The sequence below is a fragment of the Oryx dammah genome, unplaced genomic scaffold (assembly GCF_014754425.2).
Source record: "Oryx dammah isolate SB20612 unplaced genomic scaffold, SCBI_Odam_1.1 HiC_scaffold_11229, whole genome shotgun sequence".
In the NCBI taxonomy this organism is placed as follows: Eukaryota; Metazoa; Chordata; class Mammalia; order Artiodactyla; family Bovidae; genus Oryx; species Oryx dammah.
In genome coordinates this window covers 463,392-484,888 of record NW_024080622.1, presented here as the reverse complement: position 1 = coordinate 484,888, position 21,497 = coordinate 463,392, and the positions used below count along the sequence as shown (strand labels likewise).

Below are 21,497 nucleotides of genomic sequence, written 5' to 3'. Positions count from 1 at the left end.
ATAAAGTCTGTCACTGTTTCCACTGTTTCCCCATCTATTTCCCATGAAGTGATGGGACCAGATGCTATGATCTTAGTTTTCTGAATGTTGAGTTTTAAATCAACTTTTACTCTAATTAAACCTAAAAGCTTTTGTATAACAAAGGAAACCATCAAGAATGCAAAAAGACAATTTACTTAATGGGAGAAAATATTTGCAAATGATATGACAGATAGGGGGCTAACATCAGGATACAACTCAACATCAAAAAAAACAAACAACCCAGTTGAAAAGGGAGCATAAGACCTGAATAGACATTTTCCCAGAGAGGACTGCAGATGGCCAACAGGCACATGAAAAAATGGTCAACATTTGTAATCATCAGGGCAACACAGATCAAAACCACAATGAGATATCACCTCATGCCTGTCAGAGTGACTATCATTGAAGAGAACAGAAATAACAAATGTTGGCAAGGATGTGGAGAAAAGGGAACCCTCATACACGCTTAGTGGAAATGTAAATTGGTGCAACCACTGTGGAAAACAGTATTCAGATTTCTCAAAAAGCTAAAAATAAAACTACCCTTTAACCCAGAAATTCCACTCCTGGGTGTATATTTAAAAAAAGTAAAAACACTAATTCAAAAAGATAATACACTCCAATATTCATAGTAGCATTATTTACAATTGACAAGATATAGAATCAAACTAGCTGTCCAACAACAGATGAATAAAGAAAATGTGATATACACACACACACACACAATGGAATTCTACTCAGTGATAAAAATCGATGGACTTAGAGGGTATTTCTTTAAATGAAATAAGTTAGACAGAGAAAGGCAAATACTGTGTGATATCTCTGATATGTACACTCTAAAAAATATAATTAACTTGTGAATAAAACAAAACAGAAACATTTCAAATGTAGAAAACAAACTAGTGGTTACCACTGGGGAAAGAGAAGAAGAGAAGGGCAATATAGGGACAGGGAATTAAGAAAAGGTACAAACCATTATGTAGCTTACAAAATAAGCTACAAGGATATATTGTACAACACAAGGTATATTTTTTATAGTTTAAAATTTATAGTTACCACAAAATATAGTTACATGGAGTATAAATTTGGAGATTGTGAATTGCTCTGTTGTACACTTGTAGTTTTCAGTAGTCGTGTATGGATGTGAGAGTTGGACTGTGAAGAAGGCTGAGCGCCGAAGAATTGATGCTTTTGAACTATGGTGTTGGAGAAGACTCTTGAGAGTCCCTTGGACTCCAAGGAGATCCAACCAGTCCATTCGGAAGGAGATCAGCCCTGAGATTTCTTTGGAAGGAATGATGCTAAAGCTGAAACTCCAGTACTTTGGCCACCTCATGTGAAGAGTTGACTCATTGGAAAAGACTCTGATGCTGGGAGGGATTAGGGCAAGAGAAGAAGGGGACAACAGAGGATGAGATGGCTGGATGGCATCACTGACTCTATGGACGCGAGTCTGGGTGAACTCTGGGAGATGGTGATGGACAGGGAGGCCTGGCGTGCTGCGATTCATGGGGTCACAAAGAGTTGAACACGACTGAGTGACTGAACTGAACTGAACTGTACCTCAACTATACTTCAATAAGAAAGAAAAAAAGACATAGATTATCATCAAATTGCTCTATGTGTTCATGAGTGCTCAGGCTCTTCATTGGTGTCTGACTCTTTGCAACCCTCTGGACTGTAGCCTCTCAGGCTCCTCTGTCCATGGGATTCTCCAGGCAAGAAAACTGGAGGGGTTGCCATGCCCTTCTCTAGGGGATCTTCCTAACCCAGGGATCGAACCTATGCCTCCTGCATCTAATACATTAAAGGCAAATTCTTTATCCACTGAGGCACCTGAGAAGCCCAAACTGATATATAGGTTTAATGTAATTCCAATTTAAAAAAAAATCTCAGCAAGCTCTTTGAGGAGACTGGCAAAACTGCTGATGAGTCTGCAGTCTGAGTCAGAGGGTAGAACTGGGTTATCAAAATGGCAGGTATTATTAATCTGAAATTACCTGATGACTTTATTTTACATTGGGAAAGCATTTCCAGAAGGGATCTGTTACTTGCAGATCACGCTTTCTTCTACAGATACCACTGAAGATGCTATGCTCATGTTTGCTTCTCTATTCTTTTCTTTTCTTGCATGGCAGCTAATCTCCCATCTGACTGACATGTTGATCCCTTCCAAATTTGAATGCTATGCTCTGCAAACTCAGGGTGCAAACAAAGCCACATTGAATTCCAACTAATAATCCAACTTATTGCCCCCGACCCCAATCTTATTAGCAGGAAGTCATTCTTCCAAGACTTTTCTTCTTCCTGCTGCTAAGTCGCTTCAGTCGTGTCTGACTCTGTGCGACCCCAGAGACCACAGCCCACCAGGCTCCCCCATCCCTGGGATTCTCCAGGCAAGAACACTGGAGTGGGTTGCCATTTCCCTCTCCATTTGGGGCTCACTCCATGCAACTAATTTGCTTCCGAAAACAATGCAAGCCATCAAAAGAACTAGAGGTCATCACTGCTGCTGTTTCTGGCTGCCTTGAGATGCCCTAGTCCAAAAGTGGTCCTGCAGTCAATATGCCCATTATTGCTGCATACTCAAGGGAAGGTTCACACCCAGGCTGCATAAGAACCCATGAAGGGTGAACGCTATTTAAATTCACCATTCAGAGCTCAATGAAGTATTCCCCAAGCACAGTCATTGTGGAGGACAATTTGTAGAGTATTCCAGCCTCAGACACACACTGTGCTAAAATTGGGCCCCTCTGTTAAATCTTTGTATCATGGTGTGACCTTGAGTTACACACCTAAACAAATACTGTAGTCCACCAGACTCCTCTGTCCATGGGATTATCCAGGCAAGAATACTGGATTGGGTAGATATTCCCTTCTCCAGGGGATCTTTCCAACCCAGGGATGGAACCCAGGTCTGCTGCATTGCATACAGATTCTTTATCATCTGAGCCACTAGGGAAGCCCAAAACAAATACTACTTAATCCCAACTATTGATCCATCACCACTCCACTTCACCTCCTCCTTTCCTTTTCTTGAACAAAAACATTCTAAAGACAGACTATTAAAAGTGTTGTCCAAGTACCCACAGCACGTTAGTTTTACCTAGGAGCCTGTAGAAAATTCTTTTGCTTAACTGGTAGCCATTTTAAAAAAATAAATATTTATTTTTATTTATTTATTTGGCTGCACTGGATCTTAGTTGCAGCATATGGGATCTACTCCCCAACCAGGGATTGAACTCAGGCCCCTTGCATTATGAGTTCTGAATCTCAGCTATCAGACCACAAGGAAGTGCTGCTAACCTTTGCAACTGCTAACCTTCCAACTGAAAAGCTCAAGAATAGAACTAAGAATCTGTGTTGAACATGCTTTCCAGATGATTCTTAGGCACAGTAAATTTAGACTTGCTGTTTTAAGTTGTTTTAATATCTTTGCCTATAACAAGAACAGAAGTTAGTATTTTCAAACAGGTTACAGTTCAACTTGACCAAGGAGCTATTCTATTTCTTTAAGAGCCCATTTGTACTCTGTAATTCCTTAATTATGCTCTTAGTAGTAGGAAGATTTGAAAAGTGTAGCCATTTTCTGAAAGAAAATTTCACCCTTGGACAAACATGTATACACGTGAAAATCCAAGAGACCACACAAGAGAAAATTCAGTTTTCCCTTGAGTAATTTATCAGTTTTCATTGCATCATTTCCTGGAGAAGGGAAAGGCTACCCACTCCGGTATTCTGGCCTGGAGAATTCCATGGACTGTGTAGTCCATGGAGTTGCAAAGAGTCGGACACGACTGAGTGACTTTGACTTTCACTTTATTGTATCATTTCAGCATAAGTAATGGAAGCCATTACTCTTGATTGGACTGCCACCTTCCACTCTTTGCTGGAATCCTCCCAAGTCATTTTTTAAAAAATCCTCATTTCTTCTGCCATGTATGCCCTGCCTTCTTATTTTCATCCTATATATATTTAAAACAAAGAATATTTTGGGTAATACAATATACCCCCCCAGAAGCCCAACAGAGCTTGATAAACCATAAATTTGGCATTTCTAACTCTCTCCATATTGTGCTCTTGGCTATTAGAACATAGTGTTTTGGACAGTAATATGCATTTTAAAAGATTTAGGGAAGGGATTTAAGCAGTTATAAAGATGCTCAGTCTTTTGAGCATACAATACAAACAGATCATCTAAAAAACTGCAGGCTGCTGGGGGTACTGGGGGGTGTGAAGAGAGGGGCAGAAGCACTCCCTATCCTTAACCATAAAAGCTAACAAAAGGCATGTCCTTGTGACATCCTTTGGAATAGATCTCCTTCTCTGGGAAGCACCAAATCCCTCCCTTCTCCACACTCATTTTGCTTTCCTAATGCAACTGAATCCATGAAAAAGTCCCAAATCCAGGCACCAACAAAATGTCACTATGCTTCCACATGAAGTTAAAAACTACCTCATTTTTCATAGACTCAAAGTGTTTTCCAAGGTGTCCACATTTATCTCCTAACCCCAGGCTGAGAAGCCATGTAAGTAGCTACTGCATTTCAGACACATCCTCAAGTAAAGCCCTCACTCCCCTGACCTCCATCCCTGCATCTTACTCTGCTCTCCACCAGAAAGTTGTTTGGCAAATTACAAAGAATAATGTGGTCTTTTCTGACAGTTTGGCTTGGGAGCCCCAAATGTAAACTCACATCACTGCTACCAATGAATGATTTTATTCATTTTTAGGTACTTCTTTTCTTTTTTTTTTATTCAAATACACTTTTTAAGACATGCAGTGCCCCAAGAGGAAGTGGAAGAGGTTTAATTTCAGGAGGCAGACTTACATGACGACTTTGACATGAAAAATATTAAAAATTACTCTGTCGAAAACTCCCATTGAGAACTGCATTCATTTGTTGCATTTTCAACCCCTCGAACATCAAGGTGTATGTGGGTGTGGGTGTGTTTGTGGTTGCGTGGGCCTGGTTTGTTTAGGGAGAGGTTCCACTTCACCATTGCCACCCACTCTGTCTCAAAACCCAAGGTATTTTGAGGTACCCCTGGGTTACCTGGAAGTGAATTCACCATACTTTAGTACCAGCACGTCTCTCTTCAAAATGTGGCCCGGGAGTCACTAAAGGAAACCACACAGTGTTAAGACTAAACATTCTTGAGTAAGCCTCAGTTATGGCAAGTTCAACAGCCTGGCCGTTCAGAGAGCAGTTACCGAAATTTTCCAAATAAATAAAGCAAACAAGTTACTTCAGGAAGAAGTTCACATCTATATGATTTATAATACTGGGAGTTGGCCCACTGAGGCAGAAGGAACCCAGTGAACCAGCAGTAAACCAGAGGCCACCCAGGCACTCGGGGCGGCCTCCAAGGTTTTAATTCACGTTCAATCACCTACTGAATCCTCACCAGGAGGTGCTCTGTCTAGGGAGCTGATGGTGTCTTACAACATCCTGTGAGACTTATTGGCTTGAACTTTATCGTCCAGCCTTTAAATGGGTTAATATTAACAGGAAAAAAAATAGGGATCCTATTTAGAGGCTCCTGGCAGCAAGCAAATACAGAAAAAAAATCTGCTCCTCCAAAATCAATGTTTGCTTTGCTGAGGGCCTCCTTAGGTGTACATTGGAAACAATTCTGTCTGTCTCCCACAGTTAAGTCACCCTGCAGCCTCTTATGCCAGCCAGGAGTACTTAGCAGTCCAGAATCAACAGGTTGCTGCTGTTGAGCAGAACCAGAACACAGAGGCAAAAAGAATGGAAAATGTCATATGTGACACAGTGGTCTTGATGGATGATGATGATAAAAGATGAGATGCATGTTGAAGATCCTACCTCTTATGACCTCTGACCACCAACTTCCCACTAGGCACCATCTTCAGTAATCATTCTGGCCATGAGGGCAATAACTACTGCTCTGTAGCTGGTCTCCATCTGTCATCCTAAGGCATTTCCAAATTCACACACACACACAAAGCATACTATGTATATTGTTATGCAGGAGGACATTATGCTATGATGTAGCTATTAACCCATGCTCAACATTCTTGCAATCACACCTACTTATCTCTCTGCCTTGGTATATATTATACATCTATGAAGTGAAGTGAAGTCGCTCAGTCATGTCCGACTCTTTGCGACCCCAAGGACTGTAGCCTACCAGGCTCCTCTGTCTGTGGGATTTTCCAGGCAAGAGTACTGGAGTGGATTGCCATTTCCTTCTCCAAGGGATCTTCCCAACCCAGGGACTGAACCCAGGTCTCCCGCATTGTAGACAGACCCTTTACCTGAGCCACAGGGAAGTCCATATTATACATGTATAGAATTATACAATAAAGCACATAAAGGGCATAAATTGTGTTTGATTAAATTACCCCACATGTTCTTCAGCAGAAGGCCTAAACTCCTTCTAGTGGACTTGAAATTAATTCAAAACACCTTTCAGTTGTTCAGTCTTAATATCTTATTCATATTATAAAGCCTGTATTAAATGAAAAATAAATATTAGCTATATATATATCTGAAAATAGCCAAGTGATCTATATTATTCTAATATAACTTTTTAATCAGCAAATTATAGCAGCAACATATCTTCCTGTCATTGGCCTAATTTTCAGTTTGAAGGCAGGGATGTTCTGTCTTTGGTTCACGACTATATAATTAATACATTGATGCCATTTTTTTAAAAAAATGCATGTAATCAAAGTGTAAGTTCTACTTCATTGAGAACTGGAAGTGTAAGCAGAGACAATGACCAGGAGAAGGAATATTTATAAACATTTTAAATATCACCCCAAATATTTATCTGAGTGAACCATTCTCAGAACATGCCAGATACCTGTGCATATCTTTGAGAATATCAAGATAAGTATTTATGCATTTATCCACACTGCTGTGCTTAGTTGTTCAATCATGTCCAACTCTTTGCAACCCCATGGACTGTAGCCCACCAGGCTTCTCTGTCCATGGGATTCTCCAGGCAAGACTACTGGAGTGGGTTGCCATGACCTCTTCCAGGAGATTTTCCCAAAGCAGGGATCAAACCCAGGTCTCTCACATTGCAGGTGATTTCTTACCCTATGAGCCACCAGGGGAGCCCATATTTATGCACACATAGCACTTATTATACATCATTCTGTTTATGACACTATGACAGTCTATAGTTGGAAAGAAACAACATTGGCTACAAAGAAAGAATCATTTCTAAAACAAGAAAAATTAATGATCATAAAGAAAGAACTAGGAACAAACAATAATACCAAGAAATAGAAGCCATTTCATGAGGAAAAAGTCTAAGTTTCAAAAAAGATTTTAGACCAGCTGAATATTCTTCAATGGCACAATATTCAGGACATAAGAAAAACTTGTTCCAATTAGAACAAGAATGTGGAAAAATAAAACAAAGCATGTATCCTCATAAGGGTATAAATAATGAGAAGGTATTTATGCATAAAAAGATTGAAAAGTAAAAACTGTGATAATGTCAAAATATTTCATGACTTTAATAAACCAGATAGAGAAGAATATGGAAAGGCCTTAAAAAAGAGACACGAAACATTTAATTCTAACAAAGCAAGACTGGAATTTTTGTTTTCTTTTATAGCTGTGTTTACGTTATGAGAAAAGGTTGATAAAATGACTGCTGAATGAGGGAATTCTAAGGGATAGGGTGTAGGAATCAACTTTTGCAAAGGTAAGATTATATAAGCCATTTGCTAATTTAAAAGCAAGATCTCCAACAAGAATCACCACAGTAGTGCACACTCTACTCCTTTTAGATAAAATTATCACAACCAAAGCAGGTGTTCGGAGAGCTAGTGGGTAATAGGAAGATTTCCCCAGATAATGTTGAGCAGAGCTCCTAGATGGTCCCACAAAGACATGCAGCACGAGCAAGAGAGAAACCTTTGTTTCTCTGAGCCCCTGAGACACAGGGGTTGCACATCACTGCAGCAAAACTGGGCCTATCCTCACTGATACAACAAGGGTGAAGAATAAATCTCTTTCCTATGAAGTGTTCTCATAGGAAGTAACTATATAGCGAAAAGAAAATATATGGCCACAACTACCGAAGGCTATTTACACTACAAAGTGAACAATTGGTTTCATTTTCTCGGAGATTGTACGGTTTTGAAGAGACAAAGCAATGGGGGGAATTACCACTGTGTAGACGGCAATGTTTATTGGCCTCATATTAAGACTTAGACTCTGCGATTGTAAAGAAAGGCACAGGAAAGGTCACAAAGTACAAGACATGAATATCAGAGTGGGTAGCCATTTCCTTTTCCCAGGGATCTTCCCCACCCAGGGACTGCCCCACATTTAAAGTAGGCAGATTCTTTACCATATGAGCCAGCAGGGAAGCTCTAACAAGACATGAGTCCAAATACAATTCAAGCGAGGGTGTACATGACTGGGGACATCAACAGAGAGGGGCTCAGAGTAAAGAAAAGAATAAACAAGAAAGTACAGCAGCGAAGGTGGCGATGAAGGCTGATCATGATTTCTAATACAGAGACTATTCATTCAATTTGAAAACTGAAGAACATCCCTTCAGAAGCATGCCCACCATTTTCTGGAAGGCATAGGTCTCCCACTGTAGTATCCAACCCACAGACATTGGTTATCAGTTGTAGTAGGACAGGATCAGAGAGATAACCAAGGATGAGTCTGGAAAAAGTGTGTCCTAGAATTTCCAGAAGGAGCAGCAAAAGCAGACTTTTTTAAAACCAAAAGTAAAGAAGCTCAGCAAGTGGTCAAAGATGACATTACTGGTTTCTCATTTAATAGGTGAATAAAACAGCTCTGGAGGCCCCTCAAATCTCTTGTGGTTAGTTTTGATTGGAAAGTTCAAATGGAGTATTTGCTGTTTGTTTATTCCCTACTCATTTCCACAAATAATTTGAGGGCATAGAAAAATGATCCCTATGAAACTACATGGGTACCCAAGTTGGTAAAGAAGGACTTCATGTTTTCCTTCCTTTTGCCTCAAGGTTATTTGAAATTTTTGCAAAGGGCATGTACTCATGTACTACTTTGGAATTTTAATTTAAAAAAACTTTAAAAGGCTACAAAGTAGATTTTTCTCCCTGTATTTGATTTTTCTCCTCACTTCTGAGAATAAGATGAGACATCAAATTGGACTGATTGGTAAAGTGAACAATTAGGGACCAAAGAAAGAGAAGAGAAGAATGCAGCCAAGTAAAAACCTACACAATAGGAGAGACAAGACAGCTGGATTCACTCAAGTGTCACCACTGAACTTCAGGGGAAGAGTTCTTGCTTATAAACATTTCTGGTCGCACATGAGTCTTATCCATTACAAGTGCACAGAAGCAGAGATGGAGAGGGCAGGTCTGGCTGTGACCCCTACTGCACTGCATTCTAGCCAGGAATCTTGGTAAGTATCGTGAGCGTTCTGAACACATTTCTTCTCCTACAGAATAGCTAGATTTAACATATATCTTGAGGAACATTGTGAGGAGCAAATATGGTGGTAAATATAAAACACAGAGAAGATCGTCACTAAATGGTGTGCGTGTTACTCACTCAGTCGTGTCCAACTCCTTGCAATCCCATGAACTCAAGCCCCAGGCTCCTCTGTCCATGGACTTCTCCAGGCAAGAATACTGGAGTGGGTTGCCATGCACTTCTCCAGGGAATCTTCCTGACCCAGAGATCGAATCCAGGGGTCCCATATTGTAGGCAGATTCTTTACCATTTGAGCTACCCAAAAAGCCCTTAAATATAAAAACAGAGAAGATAATTAGTAAATGGCAACAGTTCCTATAGAGAACCTCTTTGAGAAAGAAGGAGGAAGATTTAAAAAATCAAGTGGGCATATATACAGAAAAAAAAACACAATTTGAAAACATTCATGCACCCCAGGACAGCACTATTTACAATAGCCAAGACATGGAAGCAACATAAGTGTCCACTGAGAAAGGAATGGATAAAGATAAAGATAGATATATATCTTCTACACAATGGAATATTAGCCATAAAAAAGAATGAAATAATGCCATTTACAGCAGCATGGATGGCCTAGAGATTATCATACTAAGGGAAGTAAGTCAGACCAATAAAGACAAATATGATATCACTTATATGTTGAATCTTTTTTAAAAAAGATAAAAATGAATTTATTTACAAAACAGAACAGACTTCAAAAACAAATTTATGGTTACAAAGGGGAAAAAGTAGGGGGAGGGATAAATTAGGACTTTGGGATTAGCAGATATACACTGCTTTATACAAAATAATCAACAAGGATCTACTGTGTAAGTACAGGGTACTGTACCTTATATTCTGTAATAACCTATATGGGAAAAGAACCTGAAAGAGTGGATATATGTGTCAGATAACTGAATCACTTTGCTGTACACCTGAAACCAACACAACACTGGAAATCAACTATGCTGTAATATAAAATAAAAATTACACTTAAAAGATCAAGTGAGATACAACCCTTTATTCAACACCTCTCTAGATTCTCTAGAAATACACTATACAGTTTGAAGCAGGAAATAAATTATGTGGCAAAAAGAAAAAAGAATATGGATTATCCTATGTGAAAAAGGCTAATTAAGAACTCTAATCATTCTCAAAATTTATAAATGGAAAAGGAATGAAAAACCATTCCATGAATCCTTATGAAAAAAGATTTATGCTTAGGAAGAATGCCTGAGTTTCTGAATATGAGAAGTTCTCAGTCATATGAATGAGTGATGCCTTGCAATCATTCCCTCAGGAACTTTTGAAATACTGAATAGATTGACATCTCTAGTCTTGGCATGGGGTTTGCAGAGTTCTATGCTGAAACACCTCAAGTCCCAAGATAATCATGCCGTTGAATTAGGGTGATTTTGAACAGCTATGGGAGGAAGTGAGAAGAGAAAGGAAAGGAAGTCAGAATCAGGAGACCAAGGAAGGCTTTCAAAGTGGAAGGAAAGAGGTCACAAACCACAAACCCAGGGGGATAATGGTCATGATTCAGACAAATATCCCCTTATATCAAATTTATCTGGACATTTTAGTGACCATAAATGCATTTCAGTAGGTAGAAGTTGAGGTGGAGAGAGATTTGAAAATTAGGTTTAAGACACAGCATTGAGGCAGTGACCACCATCTCACCCCACCCCTGCCAATGCTCCTAGCAAGGGAACCAAGTCTCAAAGAGAGATGAATGCTAAGGTCAGTTGACAGCAGAAATTCCACCCTGCACGGGTCTGTATCATTCCCCCTCCTTCATGAGACAGAAAATTACACTTTCTTCTTTTCGGCTGTTTTTAATTGACCCCCATCAGCGCACTTTTGAGAGCTGAGGGCTGTCGGGGTCATAACTCAACTTGAGAACCGTGTGAAGCAAGGTGAAAGTTTTCTCAACACTGGAAAATCTAAGAATTTGTCTCAAACACAGAACTTAGAGTGCCTGACTCTATGAAGAAATTGACGTTTTTACCTAAAATAACTGTTCAAACTGTACATTTGTTACATTTTATAAACATCAGAAGGGCACCACTGACACCCAAGTGAAAAATCCCCATCTTGGCCAAAATGGTTTCACATAAAAACAACTTACCTACCAAGGAAAACTTTCTGCGCTCCCTGTGCCCAGGGGGATTGGGGGCAGGAGAGCCTGTGCCTTCTTTGCGAAGAAGCAAAGATTTTAACCCCAGATGGGAAAGATGGGTTTAGGTTGCAAACCCATCTCTAGCATTAGCATCTCTCCTTTTCTCCTGGGAGCCCAGTAGGTATCTCCCTAATTCACCCTTCCAGCAGCCCCACACAGCGATTTGTCTGCTCTCCACCTTTTAACTTGCTCTGTATAAACATTTCCCCTCCGCCCTCAGACAGCCGCCCACCTCTGCCTGCCTCCCTGCTTGCTGGCCTCCCCTCCCCAGTTAAAGCTGGAGAAGCGCCTCACAAACAACTCTTGCTTTGGGGCTCAGTGTTCTCCTAGCCTGCCAGTTCTTTCAGGAGGTCGTTTACACGCCTGGCTCTTACTTCAATGAGCTACTCTGGAACATCCAGTGAAAAGTGCTTTTGCTCCTGAAAAATATTGGAGTGCTTTGTTGCAAATGGTGGGTGAATCCATGTCCCCCAGTCATTAAAGATAAGAGCCAACCTAACTTGATCGAAGTGGTGGCTACTTAGGGGTTGATTGCCTTTCCCTAAAGTGCAATATGACAATCTCAGCTCCCAGATTATGTTTTGTCAATAATTTGTCATTTTCTCCTGATTCATCAAACTTCTGTTGGCTCTGCTTACCTGGTCACCCTCTTGTTTGTAAATTGCCATGGTGCATAACTCTTAATGGGCCAAACTAAGACACAAAGCTAACATTTACTCATTACATCCACATAGAGTGAGTGAAGAAAAACACCCCCTTGCACACACCCTTTAGAAAAGACATAAATTTTGACAGGGAAAATATTTCCAGGGGAGCTCTGTGTATTTCTTTGCTCAGTGTAATGGCAATATTATCAAATGAGTTTTCATTGCCTCCAACTTAATATTTTCATTTGGTTCTTTTTCCTCTTAATTGTACAGTAAAATGATGATTAATCAAAAAAGAAGGGTTACCTTTGATTAAGGAAGCTAATTATGAGTGGCTGACTTGATGTGGGTGGGCAGTTCCCCTCTGCCATTCTATTTTCTTCTCCATGGGAGAGCTAGAAAAAGGGGCCATAGGAAATACCACAAAGAAGGAACCACTGCAGAACCTTTAAAGTAAGAAACTTTAAAGGAAACTTCAACTTCCACTGCCATCATCAATAAGCAATTTGAAAATGTTTCTTTGTCTACACTTTATAGCACATTTAATGGGCCTCCAAGTACTATACCAACATTAAATACGTTTCCAAAACTCCCATGATGGATTATATGTAAGATTATATATTATATATAATATAATCACCTATGATGGTGATTATATTATATATAATATATACCCATTTTAGGAAGGGGAAACTGAGTCAAACCTGAATTATAAGAAAGGAAACTGTCTTCATTATGTGTTTACTCCTGGAGTCCCAGGAGTAATTCTTTAAAAGTATTTAAGTATTTTAAGTATACTTAAGTAAATCTTAAAAAGTATTTAAGAAGAGGCAATGTCAACAGCTTTGGAACCTGGATGCCTGGGTTAGATTCTGCCTTCACATTAGATGAGTGAACACAAGAGAGTATTTAACTGCTTTATGCTTCAGTGTTCTCATTTGCAAAATGGGGATTATAATGATAATGTCGAGAATTCATTTTGAAGAATGTGAAAAGTTGTGAAAACTGCTTAGAACACCACCTTCCTTATGCAGTACATGTAGTATAGTAGCAGCTGTTGTCCTTATTTGTTATTATTATCATACTAACATTATAATGTATAAACACTAAATGGAAAAAACAATGTTGAACAGAGAAAGTTCCCATGAGGCAGATACTTAGTCTACTCAGCTCCGCTGCTTGTCTGTATCTGACTGGTCTTCAAAGGCCAGAGAGTGCTTCAGGTGGAATTCATCTTCAATTTTATCCCGAGATCCTCAGCTCCTGGGTATCCCTTTTCAGGTGTGCTCAAGGAAAGTTTTGGTATCAACCACTCTCTGCTTCACGTTGATGTACGGCAAAACCAATACAATATTGTAAAGTAATTAGCTTCCAATTAAATAAATTTATATTTTTATAAAAAAGAGCGAGTCTAGCTGTCCTTCTACAAGGGCAGTCTAAAGAGGTGGAATTTCCATGACTCTTGGCCACAACTGTCTCCTCCTTGGTCAGGACTGAGGAGAAAAACCTAATGTTGCAATTGGTTGATTGCCTCGTAATAGATTTTATTTTCTTGAGCTCCAAAATCACTCTGGATGGTGACTGCAGCCATGATATTAAAAGACGTTTGCTCCTTGGAAGAAAAGCTATGACAAACCTAGACAGCATCTTAAAAAGCAAAGACATTACTTTGCCAACAAAGGTCCATCTAGTCAAAGCTATGGTTTTTCCAGTAGTCATGTATGGATGGGAGAGTTGTACCATAAAGAAGGCTGAGAACCGAAGAATTGATGCCTTCAAATTGTGGTGTTGGAGAAGACTCTTGAGAGTCTTGTGGACTGCAAAGAGATCAAACCAGTCAATCCAAAAGGAGATCAACCCTGAATATTCATTGGAAGGACTGATGCTAAACCTGAAGCTCTAATACTTAGGCCACATGATGTGAAGAGCCAACCCAATAGAAAAGACTCTACTGCTCGAAAAGACTGAGGGGAGGAGGAGAAGGGGCAACAGAGGATGACTTTGCTGGATGGCGTCACCAACTCAATGAGCATGAATCTGAGTAAATTCCAGGAGACAGTGAAGGACAGGGAAGCCTGGCATGCTGCAGTCCATGGGGTCGCAAAGAGTTGGACACAACTTAGTGACTGAAAAACAGAAACAGCTTGTGAACTGAGCCAGAAGGCTGAACCACATTTCTGTTTTTAATGGTTGGAACTTTGCTCCCGTGCCAGGTTCTGTGTCCTTCACACTCAGTGACATCTCCTCATAACCTTGCCAGCGAGGGTGTAATGAACTAGCAAATACCATGTGGACACATTTTCTCAGCCAAGTTACCCTGATGTGTCCAGCCAGCTCCTCAGGGACCCCCAAAGTTCTCCATCTGCCTGCATCCTTTGAAATGTGATCTGAAAGTTCAGTAAAGCCGAATGTTCTTCAAACGTGCCCTGATTCACCTGTCCACATGTGGATCACTTAGAGGTAATTTCTACATTTGCCATCCTTATAAGAATGGGCGAGGACCCACTGTCTCCACCCTCAGTTCTCTCATTTGTAAAATAGCTATAATAAATAAACAGCATCCATCTCAGTAGCTGTGGGGATTAAGGAAGATAGAACATCTTTTATACTTAAGACTATATATATTTTTGTCTGTGTCCTGATTTTACTATTTTGCAAAAGAGTGCCTGACATAAAACACAACTACACATATTCAACTGTGCAAAAGAGAAAGGACAATATTTTTAAATAGTAAATGCCTAACAAATGTTAGCTGTTATGTCTGTGTGCTTGTGCATTCTCAAATCAGATTACACAGTTGGTAACAACAGAACTCATATTTTCTAACTTCTCTGTTCTCAACCAAAGTAGTTATACTGTGCTCTCATGAGATAATGTCCATTCCATTAAGCCTCTGCTTAAAAACATGCAGTTTCCTCTTTTCTCTTCTTGTAATGAAATTTCTTAGATTGTTTTTCTGTCTGTAAACACCTAGCCATTCTTCCATTCAGTCATCACTTTCTATACGGGTCAGTTCGCCTGGTGTCCTCGCTTTAGGTCCTCTTAGTGCAGTTACCATTATGGTAGTTCCTGTCATTACCATTTATATGTTCCAATTCATGTATATATATATGAAGCTCTTTTGCTTTTCTTGAATTTCTTTTCTACTATTTTCTGACCTCCTGAGAAAACTTCAAAAATCAGCCCTCCTTGCCCTAGAGTAAAGGGAAGCAGGTTTCCATTGGTCCCCAATGGGGTTCAGGGTTGGGGCAGGCTTCAAATCTTTTGTGAAAGATCCAGAAAATAAAGGAAGGTTTCTAAGGAGGAAGCAGGGCAGGTTGGGGGAATTTTCTTCCCTAGTATCAGAGAAAAGGAAAAGAATTGAGGAGATGACAGAGAATACCAGCAGGGCCCAGGAGGTTGCCCAAGAAGGAAGAGAGCTGTGCCCAGAAGAAGGGAAGTGGTCGGCATCCTTGGAGGACCCAGGAGGCTACAGTGCCCCATATCACCCAGCAAGGACTGGCGGGAGATAGAATCCATCCTGAGCTCTGGCTCTGCTCCAGGTAAGCCTGCCCCAGCAGCAGAGAGGAGGGCCTGGCTCCACATCCCCTTTTCTTGCCAGGTTGGTGGCCACAACTGCCGCAAGGACCTCCAAAATCCACACAGAACTCATCGGATGATGTATGGTTTATCGGCCTTCCCCCTCTCACCTCAGTCTCAGAGCCATGCGCCTAAGGGGAGGGCAACCCCCCATGGCAGGGAAGCTTCCCACTTAGGAAGGTGGGGGCACTGATGACAGCTCCTGACACTTCTGTCACTTCATTCTGTTTATGGCTTTGCCACCTGTCCTCTGCCTCCTCAGTCACTGGCCTGTGAGCAGGTGGGGGTGGGCGTGAGGGGAGGGGTAAGCGAGGAGATTTCCCTCCCCTCCCCTCACTCCTAGAACACTTCCTGGCCAATAGTAGGGGGTTCTAGTTAACCGTTTTGCTTTGGCTGAATAAATCACTTAAGCTAAATCAAATAAAGCATGGGAAATTATACAGCTTCAGATGAGGCGACACAAGAAAAAGAAATCCCATGAGATTCCAAGAACAGGACTGCTATATATCTCTGGTTATTTCCATCCAGTCTGTGGACTGACTGAGACCACTACCATTGCTGAATCCTGGTACCAGTAGTCATGACTAGTGGCCAAGGTTATATGGGAGTGGGCCTCCCTGGTGGCTCAGATGATAAAGAATCTGCCTGCAATGCAGGAGACCCAGGTTCAGTCCCTGGGTGGGGAAGATCCCCTGGAGAAAGAAATGGCTACCCACTCCAATATTCTTGCCTGAAGAAGCCCATGGACAAAGGAGCCTGGGCTGGGGTACAGTCACTAGGATCACAGAGTCAGACACTACTGAGCAACTAACACACTTTACCTGGGAGTAACATGACCGCATTGCAACCCCATGGACGGTAGCCTACCAGACTCTGCAGTCCATGGGATTCTCCAGGCAAGAATACTGGAGTGGGCTGCCATTTCCTTCTCCAGGGGATCTTCCCAACCCAGGGATCAAACCCGGGTCTCCTGCATTGCAGACAGACGCTTTTTCTGAGCCACTAGGGAAGCCCACAGTACAACACAGGGAAATATAAGTTTTATAACATTGAACTTGCTTTGGAAAGCTGGAATAAAATCTGAAATCTTTCTTACTCAAGTCCTTGCACCCTTTTAAGGGTGATACTCTACACTGGTATTTCCTGTTAAGGCATAGTGTCTGCTTAATGCAGGGGTTAGTGGGACATTCCTTGAAACTCAGATGGATCAGTTCAGTTTTAATAGTCCCAAATATACTCCCAGATTGTCTTGAAAGACTCATCATTCATATAAAGATAGACATTTTCCAGAATCATATAACTGTAGTTTTAAAATGGCAAAATACTTTTAGCATAAAAATAATATGTAGATATATTCCTAACTAGGGAATAGCTATAAAGCAATTTATAGCTATGTTACTTTCATTTTCTGTTGCAAAAATAACTGTTACTACACACAAGGAAAGAGTTTTGCAAAAGATAAGGGTCATAGGTGGCTCTGGTTGATCTAAGTAGGAAAAAAAAGTTATTGATAGGGTATTGGGTAGTTCACATAATTATGCACAAGATTAGGATACTGGCCTCATGAAATGGGCAGGAAGAAGAAACCGTGGTGAAAATAGAATCTATCTCTTTAGTACATTGCACCAAACACCAGATGCTACAGTTTCTACCACTGCTACTGCTGACAACTGATACTACTCACAAGAAACAAAGCTGTCCCTGATGTCTGAGAACTGATCTGCTCTGATGTGCACAGTTAAACCATATTGTTTGCTCACAGTAAAGCCTTCTCAGACAAGGTCCCTGTGCAGCACAAAATACTCAATATTTCCCCTTTGGCTGAATGAGTACCTACTATTTTGTTACTGTTTACAGCTTTATCCTTGCTCTGGTCTGCCCTCTCTGTGAGTAAGATTTACTGAGACAATCAGAGAACTGCCCCCTGGTTCTGACAGTATCCTATCTAGAGTGAGCCCTCCCTTCTATCTTACCAATCAAATTTGGTTGAAATTACCAACCAAAGCCCAAATCCTACAACAGGGTTTTTGTTTTTTTTTTTCTAAAATCCTCTTACTGAGACACCCTGTGGTTCTCTGTGATTTACACACTCCCTCACTGCAATGAGTGATGAACTCAACCTGTTCAACTATAGATGTGGCCCTTGGTGTTGAACTTCCTTGGTGGCTCAGATGATAAAGAATCTGCCTGCAGTGCAGGAGGTTTGGGTTCGATCCTTGGGTCAGGAAGATCCCCTGGAGAAGGGAATGTCAACCCACTCCAGTATTCTTGTCTGGAGAATTCCATGGATAGAGGAGCCTGGAAGGCTACAGTTCACGGGGTTGCAAAGTGTCAGACACACCTGAGTGACAAACACTTGATGTTGGTGGCTAAAGGGCATTGACAGTTGTCATAGCTAGCTCCGTGCCGCTTACCACCCTCGATGGATGTTACCATCCCGACTGTCTCCATAGAGAATCTCCCATCCCTACTTCTCTGTGTCATTAGTTCCAGGTTCAAAACCCTAGGTGGACACATCTAATTAGCTGATGCTTATAAGCGAGGGGGAAATGAGAAACTGAAGTTTGGGGATTTCTTTGCACCCCACCAAATTTCATAGGGAAGAAATTTCCAAAATATGGTAAGTAAGTTCATAAAATGTCTTGGGGAGGGAGATAGAGAAGGAGGAAGGAAAGGAAGGAAAGAAGAAGAAAAGTCTGGATGTGTTATTTTTTAAATAGCTCCTATAAAAGGTGACACATGAGCTAAAGGAAGGAAGAGATTGCATTTTATTGCCCAAACCACGATCTGAGAAGATACCCCTCCCTCCTAGATACTTGGTGATGATATAGTCAGGAAACCAGGATGGAGCAGTAGCTATGCTGTCGTATGCTTTTAAACTCACTGTCTTTTGTAGGATTATGTTTGACTGCATAGGTCAACAAAACCGAAATAGGGAAACCAGATCCCTGTTCCTTTTTACTTGCTTCTCCATCATTCTTAGCATCCTTCAACATGCTTTTAAGGTGCAGGAGTGTATCCTTGTGATCCTCATCTTCTAATTTTTATATTCATATTTCAGGGAGGAGAAAGGAGGTGATCAAGGAGTTCTCATGCTCTCTTTTCCTTTCAAGAAGACTTCCTGGAAGCCCCACACAACATGACCTGGTATTTCTTATTGGGTCCACAAATGGGGAGAGCGATGCTGGGAAATCTAGGCATTCAACTGGGCAAAATATCAAAAGGAATGGGAAAATGAAAGACTAACACATACCACTCCTGGCCACAGCTCATTTAACACTTTTCAGAGTATTTTAATGAGCAAACATACATGAAGTGTAGTAACACACCTACTAGAAAAAATCTTGATCACCTTCAGAAACATATACAGCAAATTGCCTCAGCCAGCTCCCTGAGATGGCTTAGTCACTGCTCTCAGATTCACCAGTCAGCTATAAACTGGATCTTTAGGCCTGCTGTTAACCTTTTTCTTGTTTTCTAGATTCTTTTCCCAGAACTGAAAGAGGTGACAGACAATGTTAAGTCTGACTCCTTGCAACCCAATCAAGAAGGATAAAAAAGAGTTTGTTTTTCTAAAGATGAAAGTGAAATTAGAAAAAATTAAACATGTTTATTTCATTTCAGTTTCTGCCAGGATGTACATTTGCTGTGGTATACATAAATGGTTCTCAAATTGTGATCTCAGGGCCACTGGTGGTCCTCTATGTCCTAGGTGGTCCTGTGGCCAGTTACAAATACATTCTAAAAATCAGCCTAAATTGTGTTTCAAATTTATTTTAGTTTACTTGTTGCTTTTAAATCAAAATGTAAGAATCAATATTTTTAAATTGTAACCTCAGCAATGATTATTAATTTGAGAAAAGATTTCTTAAGATTTGTGTGTGTGTGTGGTGGTAGAGTAGGTGGTCCAATGGGCCTTTGCCCAATCTTCATGCTCTATGCTTGGAAAAAATCAAAAGCACAGAGTTTATCCTCTTCAGCTTAGGGTGATCCAGGGCTATAAGACTAAAACTATCAGTTACAGAGGACTCAACAGTGAGCTTTATGTCAAAATCTGGGGCAAGATACAAAAGCCCAAGTAGGGTCTATAGGATGAACTTTCTGCAGGAATGGACTACAGACAGGCCATCTCGTACTGTGGCTTGAAGTCACCTTATGATGCAATGTGCTGTGCTTAGTCGCTCAGTCATGTCTGACTCCTAGTGACCCCATGGACTGCAGCCTACCAGGCTCCTCCGTCCATGGGATTTTCCAGGCAAGAGTACTGGAGTGGGGTGCCATTGCTAGTAGATACCAATTCTGACTGAGATATATGTATTGGTGTGAGCTTGGCCCTTGGGCTTTAAAACTGGCTGCTTTTAATTCACCCTTTTATTCATTCCTGGTGCTATACTGAGCATCTGCTTTGTATTAAATAATATGTTAGGTCCTGGAAATATACTATCTCGAGTGCAATAAATTCCCATGGATCAAATTTGCAATACTTAAATAAATAAAAATACATTTCTGAACCATGGATGATCAACCTAGGTAGTGTCCTTAAAGCCCTTCTTTAAACAGCTTTCCTGGCCTTAACCACGTTCCCTTAAAAACTGAACCTAAAGCAAAGGCTTATGATCAGGTATTAAATTATGGGATGTGATCCCAGGCTGTAGCAATAAAAAGCAGAAATAAAGGAGAGCAAGGAAGGAGAAAAAAAATCAACTGGAGGATGTATTATTGAGTTGGCCTCCAGTGTGGGAAAATGGAACTTGATTCTGTGGAATTCTCTGAAGGAGTTTCATGAAATACATACCTGGGTGGCTTGCCCAAGAAGCAAAGTTAGAAAGCATTTATCCCGTCAGTTTATACCCCATTTTGATTAAGGATCACTCCACAGATGTTAACTTCCTTGCATTTCTGAAGTCTACACACAGAAGTACCAAGCCTGGATCAATAAGCATCCCATGCGGCATCAGAGAAGCCCCAGGACGGGAAGTCAAAGTAGGCAGGAAGATCCTATGCAAAGTACTCTTGAATTACATCAAGTTATACTTGTAGGATGTTAAAGCCTCCATGGAACTTATTGCTACAACAGTGGCTGGTTGCAGTAAAGAAGTTAACTCTGAGAGAGGATTTGAAAAGGAGCATATGAAATAGCCTATAACGAAAATTTCTTCATCATCTCTAGCCACCACCTCCACCACTACCAGCCAGCCCTACCAGGCCTTCACCACCATCTATCTTTCTCACAACCACCTCCATCATCTCCCTTACCACTACCACCACCTCCACCGCTACCACCACCTTCCAGCACCACCTCCACACCCCCAGCGAGTACCACAGTCAGCGCCTTTGCCTCCACCAGCAGCGCTACCACCACTACTGCTGGACTACGCTCTCATCTTCATCCCCCACCACCGTATGTAGCCACACAGACATTGATAGTGTCCCAAAACTCTATTTTCTTAATGTTGCCTCTCCGTGTTTGTACTTTAATAAACAGAGTCTTTAGTCCTGGACTAAAAGTTCTTATGGTAACTTAAATTAGGGAAGACTTGTTCATATCCTAAGTAACTGGAAAGTATCTAAAAGGTTTTTATGCTCTGCTACCTAATAACTTGAAACTGAAGAAAAAAA

The 21,497-nt window shown here is 40.8% G+C and overlaps 1 pseudogene; it reads left to right on the top strand.

The window, feature by feature from the left end:
* Nucleotides 1-21,287, top strand: part of LOC120861121 — an 82,233-nt pseudogene extending 60,946 nt beyond the window's left edge.
* The last annotated feature ends 210 nt before the right edge of the window (nucleotides 21,288-21,497 follow it).